The 9,808-nt window shown below is 38.5% G+C and overlaps 1 pseudogene; it reads right to left on the bottom strand.

The window, feature by feature from the left end:
* Nucleotides 1-7,060: 7,060 nt before the first annotated feature.
* Nucleotides 7,061-9,560, bottom strand: LOC149166541 (ribosomal RNA small subunit methyltransferase, mitochondrial pseudogene; annotated as a pseudogene).
* Nucleotides 9,561-9,808: the final 248 nt, after the last annotated feature.

Below are 9,808 nucleotides of genomic sequence, written 5' to 3' on the forward strand. Positions count from 1 at the left end.
CTTAAATAAAAGTTACATTTTTTTTTTAAATGTTATAAAATGGTTAGGTTTTAGGGTTTACGGTTTACGGTTTAGGATTAAGGTTTTTGTGTTTAGGGTTAATGTTTTTGTGTTAAGGGTTTAGGGTTTTGCGTTTATGGTTTATGGTTCATAACACTTTAGTAAATTCTTTTAAAAACACTGAAATAAAATTTACAAAATTCTTATTAAACTATTATAAAATTCTTAGGGTTTATGGTTTAGAGTTTGGGTTTTTGGGTTTAGGTTTTAGGGTCTATGGTTTACAGTTTATAACAATTTAGTAAATTCTTTTAATAAGAACTTAAATAAAAATTACAAAACGCTTTTAAAATGTTCTAAAATGCCTACAGTTTAGGGTTTAGTTTATAGGGTTTAGGGTTTAGGTTTTATTGTTTAGGGTTTAAGGTTTATGGTTCAGGATTTGGGGTCTAGGGTTTATAAAACTTTATTAAGAGCTTCCCCTTCTCTCTCCCTCCCATCACTCCCCCTATCGCCACTTCTCTCTCTGCCTCCCTCCCTCTCCCTCTCTCTCTATCTCTCCCACTATCTCCCTATCTCCCCTTCTCCCTCTCCATTCCTCTCTCACTCTCTCTCTCTCTCCCCCTTTCCCTCTCCCTGACCCTATCCTCCTCTCTCCCCCATCTCTCTCTCCTCCTCTCTCTCTCTCCCTGTCTCCCTTCCCTCCCACCCCTTCTCTTTCCCCCTCCCTCTCGGTCTCTCTGTCCCTCTCTCTCGCCATCCCTCCCCCTTTGTCTCTCCCTCCACCTCACTCCACCTCACCCTCCCTCTCCCCCTTCCTTGCCCCTCCCCCTCTCCCTCTCTCTACATCCCCATCTCCCTATCCAACTCTCTTCCCTTCCCCCTATCACTCTTCCTCTCTCTCTCTCCCTCTCCCATCTCACTCTCTCTGTCTGTCTCCCCCTCATCCTCTATGTTCCCCTCCCTGTATCTCCCCACACTTATCTCTACCTCCCCCTCTCTCTCACCCTATCCTCCTCTCTCTGACATCTACCACCCCTTCTCTCCCCTTGCCATCACTCCCCCTACCACCCCTTCTCTCCCCCTGCCATCACTCCCCCTACCACCCCTTCTCTCTTTGTGTCCCTCCCTCTCTCTCTCCCTCTCCCTCTCACTCCCCATCCCTCCCCCTTTGTCTCTCCCTCCCCTCATCTCTCCTTCTCCTCCTCACTCTCCTCCTCCCTTGCCACTCCCCCTCTCCCTCTCTCTCTACCTCTGCAACTCCCACTCTCTTCCCCTCCTCCTATGCCTCTTCCATTCTCTCTCCCTCTCCCCCTCCCCCTCTTTATTCCCCTCCCCCTCTCTCCCCAAACCTATGTCTACCTCCCCCTCTCCCTCACCCTATCCTCCTCTCTCCACTATCTCCCACCCCTTCTCTCCCTCTCGCATCACTTCCCCTACCACCCCTTCTATCTTCGCATCCCTCCCTCTTCCAGTCTCTCTCCCTCTCCCCGTCTCCTCCCCATCTCTGTCTCCCTCTTTCTCCCCATCCCTCCCCCTTTGTCTCTCCCTCCCTTCCTCTCTCCCTCTCCCTGTCTCCCCCTCTCCTCCTCCCTTTCCCCTCCCCCTCTGCCTCTCTGACTACATCTCCCTCCCCCACTCTCTTCCCCTCCTACTATCCCTCTCCCACTCTCTCTCCCTCTCCCCCTCTCACTCTCTCTCCCTCTCCCCATCCCCCTCTCTGTTCCCCTCCCCCTCTCTCCCCCCACCTATCTCTACCTCCCCCTCTCCCTCACCCTATCCTCCTCTCTCCCCCAATCTCCCACCCCTTCTCTCCCCCTCCCATCATTCCCCTACCACCCCTTCTTCCCTGCCTCCCTCCCTCTCTCTCTCTCTCCCTCCCTCTCTCCTCCCTCTCCCTCTCCCTCTCTCGCTATCTCTCCCACTATCTCCCTATCTCTCTTTCTCTCTCTCTCTTTCCCTTCCCCTCTCTCTGTCTCATTCTCTCTCTCCCTCTTCCCTCCTCTGTCTCTCTCTCTTTCTCCCCCTACTACCACACCCCCACTCCCTCTCTCTCTCTCTCTATCCCCCTCCTACCACACCCCCACTCCCTCTCTCGGTCCCTCCTCCTCTCTCTCATGCTCCTTACTCTCATTATCCCTCTCGCTCTCATTATCACCATCATATCATCGAACAACCTAATTTAGAATGTCATTTAACAAACAAAAATGTAATCATGGTTATCTTAATCCTATCATTTAACATATATAATACACATCATGTAGCAAACAAAAAGATCTTATGAACTGGAAATTAATAATCATGATATTATTTAAGAAACACAAACGTTATATCATCTACGAAATAATAAAAAAAAATACATACATAATTTTATACAAATTGAACTTGCAAAAAATATCTACACAAATTATCTAATTATTAAAAACACAACTATCATATCACATAAACAAACAAAAAATGTTTTCATTTAAAAAATGTTTTTTTAAGCCTCTTTTCACATTTAAAGAAACAAACACATACATTTCACATGTCTTATAAAAATAAAACAATTCTACTCATAAATAAATTATTTTATATCATCCAATTTGCAAAAAATAAATAATTTAATATAATTTAATATTGAATAAATTAAATATTTACTTTACCCTCATGGAAATCTTCCCTAAAAATATAAGTGAAGTAAAACCTAGGCTATTGAAAATCTTATGGAACAAGAGGGATTGGAGCTTTTCAAAAAATGAGTGGATGGTGATAGTGAGAAGCAACTACTTCATAACCACTTGAAGATGGTCAAGATATCTGGAGGAGTCCCGAAAATTCATGTCAACTTCCATTTTCAAGAACATCTAGATTGATCAAATATTTAAAAATACAAATCTTTCATTAATTGTAAAATTTAAGAAAATATTTTTAATAAACAGAAAATTAAAATTACATGAATGCTAATATCTAATAAATCTAAAATCACAACTTAATTTAAATAGCAAATTTCATTCTTCTTTATATAGATATAGATATTTCAATAATAAATTGTAAAACTTAAATAATAAATTATATATATATATATATATATATATATATATATATATATATATATATATATATATATATATATATATATATAACACTGAATTAATAATTTTGCTAAGCTAAACTAAAATTCTTAGCTGCATAATTTTCATACAAAAATTTAATGCACATTACACTCTATGATATGGATATAATAAACAGAAACATATTTTAAAAATAAAATTTCTTTTAAATAAATCATTAAAATAGAATAGTGACCAAATAAAATGAAAGAGAGCAATAATTATGTAATAAATTCATAAATTGAAACAGGTAATAATCAATTGCATTGGTTCTATATGCATGCAACTTAACTTAATTTCGTTGGATTTTCAACCTTTTATATCGGGTTTTAATTTCGTTTTCCAACTGTTATCTCTCAGCAAAGCAGTTGAGAGAGACTTTGATCCCCACCCTCTGTTTCCCGAGGATTGGATTGGAAATATGCCAAAATGCTCAGGATAGAAGGATTTTTTAAATTTCCCACTACAAGATTTCCACGAAGAAGACTCAAACACTAGACTTGACAAAGAAGACTCAAACAACGAGAAGCTTTCCCCATATATTGTGGGAGAAGGAGCGAGCGAGGCTTTATGACAAAGAAAATTGCAATAAGATTAATGGAATTGCTTATCAAAACTAAGAAAAAAATCCAATAATAACATTAGATTATTAATAAGTAATTAATGCCATTAAGGACCAAGAACAAATCTAGAAGATGGAAAGAAAACAAAAAAATTAAGAGGAATTAATGGGATTGTTGAATAACAATTAAGATTAAAGGATTAGGGACCAAGAACAAATTTAGAAGATGGAAAGAAAACAAAAAAATTAAGAGGAATTAATGGGATTGCTGAATAACAATTAAGATTAAAGGACAAGTAGATAAAAGATTAATGAGATAGAGAGCAATAACAACAGAGCATAAATATTTGAAAACATTGGGCTATGCAGGTAGTGAAGGAGAAATTGTAATAGAAACAAAAGACATGAAAATTGGAAATTCTGCTCTAATCTATGCAACCAAAACGGGAGAATAAGTCATGAATATAATTATGAATATAAAATAAATAGAAGAAACATACCTTTCAATCATGGTTGTAACCAATATCACTGTTACCGCTCTCCCGTGTATATCTCCATCCATCCCTGGGTCGACTTCATTCATTCATGACATCGACTTTCATTCATTCGCTAATCTTCTTGGTCGACTTCAAACAAAACAGAAGGACAGACCCGCAGGTATATGAAAGAAGCAATCAAATGCAAAAGACAATGAAAAGGAAGAGAGATAGAGGATATAAGTGTGTATTTCACGTGCCTTTGCTACCCAATCGAGTGTTTATTTACTAGAGACATCGACTCCATGCATCACTGGGCCAGCTTTCATTCATTCATTGATCTTCTTGGTCGAATTCACATTTAAATAACATCCGTTCTGACAAAACAGAAGGACAGACCCATAGGCATAGAGTCACAGACAAGAAGCACTTCCACATCAAATACAATCAAATATCCTCCACAAGACGACGAGGAATTTTACTGCCAATGCAAATGATGAAACATTTAGGCTCTTCTCCATGAAATGCTACACGGTACAGACACACAACACAAACACCATTTAGATATAAACGGAGGAACCAACATAGAGTTAAACAAGTGGATCCCAGGCAGTGATCAAATTTGAAGGGTAGGTCTTAATTTCATTTAGAAGGGCACATATTCAGGTCGCACTTCTATAATGAAAAGCATAAAAAAAAAGAGCAATTCAATTGACAACAGTAAATTATTTTCAAATTTCTTTTTATTTTTTCACAGGAAAATGGTGGAACAACAACCCCATGGATGTTGTATATAAGGCAGGTCTGATATGAGCCACAGGAAAATGGTGGAACAACAACCCCATGGATGTTGTATATAAGGCAGGTCCGATATGAGCCACAACTAATATATCGAATGCATTTACCATTAATGGATAAAAAGGAGACCTATATTCCTGCTCCAGTTTAGATAAGGATTAATTTTGTAGGAAATTTTTGTGACCAAAACGTTCAAGCCAATATACAAGTAGCTCAATCAAATTTAAGTTTATTGCATGAACGAAAAAATTTAGTAAACGAATGTACAAATGTGTATATGTTTTTGGTATCTCCTTTTTTAATATGAAAACATACCAGGAATTGGAATCCGCAAACAAATCAAATCCAGTATGTTAGGAAGCTTGTTGAATGCGCTCCTCTCCAAGCATAAATCGTGCTTAAACCTTGCTTGAAAGTCGTTTGCTGAATGATGAATCTATGCTCCTCTCCAACTTAAATCGTCATCAAACCTTGCTTTAGGCAACCTTCAAGCACAACCCAGTGAAATTATAGACCTAATACATGGCCCATATTGACATCTAGTCGCTCTCAATTGAAACTACCAAATGTAATGGTATCAAGGGGTAGTTGTGACATAATAATTAATAAGAACTTCTATCATATGCACAATTAAAAAAAACAACTCGAAAAGAAACTGTTGTTTTTGAAATGGGAACAACTGCCAAATGTAATGGTATCAAAAGGTAATTGTGACATAATAATTAACTAGAATTTGCATCAGATGTTGCAAAGGAAACGCCGTAAGGCATAAATTGAAGAACACAAATACAACACAAGATTACTTTGATAAATAATAAAAATATATTGACCACTCAAATCAATGCCCCATTAACTGGAACCACTTAGTAGACATATCTATCAACATTAGGATTATACACAATGATCAAGAAATTTCCCATATACAAACAACACCTTCCACAACAACCTTTTGTCACGTCCACATTTTAAAAAATGCCTTGGAACATGATTGGAATCTCCCATATTGTCTTTTTCATTATGCAGATAAATCTTCCCTATTGCTATTTTCATCATGAATATTGTTAGTTCATTGTTGTAAGGTGTTAGTGTGTTAAAATATACAAACAGCACGTTCCACAACAACCTTTTGTCACATCCACATTTAAAAAAAAGCCTTGGAACGTGATTGGAATCTCCCATATTGCCTTTTTCATTACGCAGAAAATCCTTCGATCAAGTCTTGTGTAATGTGCAAGACTAATCTTTGTGGGGAAGTCACCGTTGTACACTATGATCCTTTAGAGCCTTTCAGGATTTTAGACTCTCTTTCAAAATGTTGGTATTTATATTGGGGCCTACCTTCTAAAGAGTGGTTGTTACCGACGGAGTCACAGATGAGGCTTTATTTAATGAGCAAGGAATATTTTCCCTCGTACTCCAACTTTAGAGTACAAGACACTAAAAAAATTATGCAGCTGAAAGTGATCCATCTTCAAGATATTTTTCCTGTCAGTTACGAACAAAATGTTTAAAACCTCAGTTCTGCGAAGAACTCTGTTAAGCTGGAATGTAAGAGTTTGCCTTGTATTTGACAAGAGCTTGAGAAAAACTTCGCAGAGGAAATCATTCAATAGGAGGGTTTCCTTTTCCCTTTTTCAGTTATATCTGTGATCATGAGTTTCCATTAACCCACAAGTTTCTTCGGATCAACGTCTGATCCGTGAGTATTGAAAACTGTTTTCAGCACAAATTCACCTTAACATAAGCAGGTTTCAGTCTTTTAACATACATCTCATAAGTCCTGACTAATGAGACAACCGACTAGGCTAAACTGCTGAAACCTATGTGATTCCATTCTAACTAACTTGAATGCATGCTGAGACGAATTGATTCAAGGTAAAATATTTGCAAAAACAATAGTTCCCAGAAGAAAAGGTTTCAAACATGTTGAAGAAAATAAATATGAAGAGATCGAAAAAACATAACTAATTCATATTGAAACGCCTGTCTGCTTAAAGTATTGCTTGCAAAGAAAAACCGAAGATGATTCGTCCTTTTAACTAAAAAGGAAAAATTCCTCCATTTGCTCATACAATGCAAATGTACCTATACTGTTTGTTGAGAAATTGCTGCCATCCATGCTCTAAATGCCTTTAAAGAAGATAATCTTGGGGAGCAAATAAACAATAGCAGGGATATATGCCTTCAAGATTAAAATTGATGAACAGGAAGATTGCACCGAGAGTCTTATTCTTTCTGGTGAAACACATCAGAGTGAATCTATTCCATTCACTCAAGTCGACTAGAGGAGGCCATGCCCTTGGTTCGATTCTCACAACAGAGGAATCCACTGTAGGGCATGGCGTAAAATGCCTCTTGCTCACATCCATAAGGAGCTTGGTACTGGCCAGAAGATCCACATTGACAGCCAGGCGATTGAAAAGGGAATCACCAGGCTTTGCCACGAGGCGGTGGCCAAATTCCTTCTGAAGCATGAGGGTGGCACTTCGAAACTTGGGCATGGTGGACAAAAGCTTGAAGATGAGCGGAGATGATATCTGGTAAGGTATATTGGCTACACATATGTCAAAAGTTGGCAAGTCTGTTCGTAGTATGTCCCCTCGCACCAATTGTCCATAACATAAAAGAAAAAGGAGATAGTCATATTAGAGAAGAGCAACTTTGATTTATCGTAATCCCAAAAATTAATAAGGTATCACCAAAGACAGCAATCACAAGGAACAAAAAAGGAATTGCAAGAGACAATTACGAAGACATCACAAGGGAACCTGCAAAGCACATAGCTTAGGCTAACCTTGCAGTAAACAAAATCTCTTTCCAGTGCATTTTCCTTGTAAATCTGGCAGAAATTTTGCCAGAATCTTGGAATTACAGGTTTGAATTGCATAAATTTAATACTGAGGTGCCCAATTGGACATAAGGGGGTAGGGAATCCATCTGCAACATCAAATTTGCAAAAAGAAGAAGTGTTTTATTGCCAAAATTGGCATTTTTCATTGCCAGACAGAAAGTGCAGTACGTTACAAGATTATGGCTTCCCAAAGCACACAGGTACTTCTAAGCATCATTAGATTGGAGAAAGGTAGTAACTGAAGAAAAGAAGGCTGCTATAACATAAGCATGAGGACTTACCCCATAGCCAGTTTTCATCGCATAGGCATGAGAAATTCACCCTAAACCCAGTTTTCAGATTGGCAAAGATTTGAAAAAGTTTTAATGTATGTGGTATTTCACAAATAAACCTTCTTCAGTATTGTTGTCAATGTAGGATTTTTTTTTGGTTGATGTTTCCAGTTTACAAATGCAGCAAGCGCACCCTTCTGCATTATGGGATTATCACGATGAACTGAAGTCAGGTCATGTAGAAAGCATGCCCATTTCCATTATGTGAATATCACAACGAACTATAGCAGGCTGACAACAGATATTCGAAAACATATGTCTCAGTGATTGTGGCAGAAGACCTACACCTTGCCCCATCCACATGGAGTCGGAGCCTGAGCCGCTGCTTACACAGGTGCATAGAAGCAACAACTCATGAAGGGAAAACATGTCTCTGAGGATTTGAAACTTGGGGTGGGCATGAAGAGTCACAATCCATGTGGAATTGACATATTGTTAATGAGGTAAATAAGGTGAATGAATGTAAAAACAAGATGCAAAGGAAATTGGAACTCACCTCCAATCTCTGAGCCATTTCGGTCCCCTTTATGCATTTGTGAACTACTTCGATCATCCGGGGATCGATCTCGACTGCGATGACTCTGTGGGCGGCCTGCAGCAACTCTAGGGTTAGATTTCCAGTACCCGGGCCGATTTCCAGGACGGTATCGCTTTCTCTCATGTCCGCTTTCTCAACGATGGATTTGAGAACACCGGGATTTGTGAGAATGTGGGATTTGTGAGAATGTGCTGCCTGCTTAGTATAGCCTTGGGATCAATCAACTCCACCCACAGACAGTACAAGAAAAGCCCGCCAACAGGGTTAGTGGGACGCATGTAGCACTAGAGAGCCCGGTTCAGCTGCCCTGATGAAACTATTCGATCCGGCAAATGAAACGCCCAAACCGTTTGGGCAACCCTTTTGAATCAACGATCAACGGCTGAAATTGTTGCAATCGTCTAACATATAATCGTGTGGCTTACACGATGACAGGTAAGCAGAGAGGGGAGTTGATTTCAGAGGGAAACGCCTTACACCGTAATAAGAACTTGCATCATATGCACAATTAGAAAAAACAACTCAAAAGGAAACTGTTGTTTTTCAAATGGGAGTTTCTAAAATGGGACTTAAGTTTTAACATGAAAGGAAATTTACAAATTCAACATACCTAAAATTCTAATTTTTTCATTCCTAAAATTCTAATTTCAGGAAAAATGAAATTTAAAAAAAAATTAACAATTTGACAGCACTTCTTAAAAAAATTTAAGATATTATTCCAATTTTTTTTTTAAATGACAAAAATCAATTTTTAAATTTTTTTTGACTGGTAAAATTTTCTTCTTACTTCTCTGACTTGCCAGAGACCCTTTGAAGAGCTCTGACGTGTTTAATTTTGATCCCTGATCCCAGGCCATCCTGATGTATTTCAAAAAAGCTGCGATCCGTTGAAGGAGCAGATCCCAGGCCATCCCTCGTGTATTTGCAAAAAGCTGTGATCCATTAAAGGAGCGGATCAACGTCTAAGCGGATCAACGTCTAAACGGAGATGCGTTTCTAGAAATTCTATTGAGATTCTTTTCAAGAAATTCTCTTCACATCCACGTCGGGGCAAAATTGGAATGTTCAGCCTTCAAATTGAATTTGAATTTAAGGTGGAATCTTTGATAGTCGGTAACGTAATCCACGCATTCAATATAATTGACGCTATTTATTTCTT

The sequence above is a fragment of the Pinus tabuliformis genome, chromosome 5_1 (genome assembly GCF_031772625.1).
Source record: "Pinus tabuliformis cultivar Carrire ecotype Pingquan chromosome 5_1, CPIR1, whole genome shotgun sequence".
NCBI classification, from domain to species: domain Eukaryota; kingdom Viridiplantae; phylum Streptophyta; class Pinopsida; order Pinales; family Pinaceae; genus Pinus; species Pinus tabuliformis.